This window comes from Hetaerina americana, unplaced genomic scaffold, assembly GCF_022747635.1.
Source record: "Hetaerina americana unplaced genomic scaffold, ioHetAmer1.1.p SCAF_16, whole genome shotgun sequence".
Lineage (NCBI taxonomy): Eukaryota > Metazoa > Arthropoda > Insecta > Odonata > Calopterygidae > Hetaerina > Hetaerina americana.
The window spans coordinates 5,572,915-5,575,385 of record NW_027286719.1 but is presented as its reverse complement, the minus strand read 5'-3'; positions in this window follow the sequence as shown (position 1 = coordinate 5,575,385).

The window sequence follows — 2,471 nt, the reverse complement described above, 5'->3', positions numbered from 1 at the left end:
CTTCTTTCGCTCTAATTTTTAACTGCATCTGTGCATTATTTAACCCTTCATAATTCCTTCTGCCTTACTCCGTATTTACATTCTTCCATTTCCTTTTCTCGTCTGTCTTTCTGATCATCTCGTCCTTAATCCATGATTTCCTTGCCTTTTTCATTTATTGTTTCCATAGTTTCGTTTGCAGCTTTTGAAATTCCATTTGTGATATGTTCCCATTTTTCTCCTATAGTACCTAGCTTTCTTTGCTCACTCATGATTTTCTCTAAAGTCTACCGATTTTTCTTTCTTGTCGTTCCTGTTAATGCTTTTACATCCCATATCCTAAACTGTTTTCTCTGTTTTTTTCTTTTTGAATCGGAGGATACACTTAATTATTAATAATTTAATGTTTAAGTCCGCATCCGCTGCCTGGAAACTGCGAATTAATGTAATCACGCTGTTCTTAAATCTGTGCCTAACCAAAATAAAATCTTACTGAAATCATCGCGATTCACCGCGCCTTTTCAATATACCGTATACCCACGCTTTTTGTCATGTCTAAACCAATCGTTATGATTAACCTCTATCTCCTACAGAACTATGTTGCTCTCTCCCCGCGACTATTATTCGTCCCTAAACCGTAGTCCCCCACCTCACTACCGACTCATCCTTTTCCTACCGTCACGTTCCAATCCGCCTTCACTATCAAATGTTTCCGTCCAAGAACACCTGCGATTATACCCTCCAAACTGATCGTATACCCTATCGACTTCTTCCTCCTTACGATTGCCTGGTGGCATGCATACCAAGATCGCTGTTATAGATTTTTCTTCCACTAATAATATTCTATCAGTCGTTTGCTCTTATGTTCTATTCTCTACCTTCCCATTTATTCAATATTAAACCCCTCGCTGACTCTCTCTCCCTCCTCTGCGTATTAATCTACAACTGTCACTCCAATAATCCCCGCTATCCTTCCATCTCCCCTCGCACAACCCTAGAATATCTTATTTTCTTTCGCTTTTTACCTCTAATTTTACTGTCCTCAACAGTGCTATAACAGTCTAAGTCCCTATTCTAACTAATTCCATCCTATTCTGGGTCAAATGACGACCGAGGAAGCCTTGCCTCCCCTGCTGACAATCAGAACACTCGGCCGATTGGACCGAGTCCCGTAGAGACTCAGTTCTTATAGTGTCGATCGTGAAACCTAGGGAATTGAGGTGGTCTCCCGTTTCCTTCGTGAATATTGTTTTTTAACGTGACACCATCCCTCAATAGCCGCCCCTATGACTTTTGGTCTGATACCTTTGCAGCCAGCCGCCTCACTGAGGAATAGACGCTGCTCGGGTTTTCTTTCGTCCGGCTCCTACCCTTTGACCTTTCTGGCATGGGTGGTCGAATCAGGAGCAAATATTAATGAGCCCTGTCTCAGCACAGCTCTAGGTGCTATCAGAATGCACAAACCCTTCCATCACGCCAAGGCTTTAGTCCGTGGGGAGGAATATTATATCATATTATTATAAAATTAGATATATATTTAATGAACAATTGAAAGGGTCCATAATGTACTGATCAAGAACGGATGCTAGATTTCCGCGATGAATAGTTTTTGCGATATAGAACCGCTCACTCAATGAATAATTAAACTATGTATATTTTAACTTAAAACCCATTTCATTGCAACATATCCATGGTTTACGAGTATTTATTGGGTGGTCATGAATTTAACTGGATAGAGTCTCAGATATTTGAATGGAACACATTCAATTAACACTTTATTTCGAAAGTTTTCCCCGAGATATTTGATGGAGTCAAGAGATTTTTAGAAGTCCATATTTTTTGTTACGAAAAAATAAGTTCCTCTCTCAGTTTTTGCCAACTTGACCCCCACACGCACAAAGTTTAAGAAATATTTAAGTAATATTTTTCTTTTTTGGCAAAGAAGTTTGCTGACTTGCGTACAGGGCACCGACATTGAACGTGCAGTGACAAAAGTTTTAGCATGCGCTGCCAAAAATAGGAATAACTGAACAAATTATGAAAAAAGGATATTAAAGTAAAGACATAAATCCAGCACCCAATTGTGCTCACAGACAACAAAATATAGAACTAATTATATTAATTAACAAAAATATTTAAACTAGGAAATAAATTTAGGTAGGCTTAATTTGATCATTGATGTCCTTTTGATATCCTTGAGGATGAGAGTTGACGATCGTAGCCGTTTATATTTTATGCATTTATTTTATTTGTTCTTAGCTTTAAAAGCCATCTAGGAGACGACTATTGGGCGAATCAGTCCACCGAGTTCAATATTAATTTTTATGGGTTCAGCCTCATTATTTCAAGCCTCTATCCTTCTACTCCACTTCCCCCTTCACTGGAAAGGCTTACTGGTCGTTCTACATTTTCGTTAGCATTCTGCCGGTGCTAAAAACAACATTCATTTTAACTGAAGAGGTTGATCGCCATTTCATCAGAGCAGTGACTTC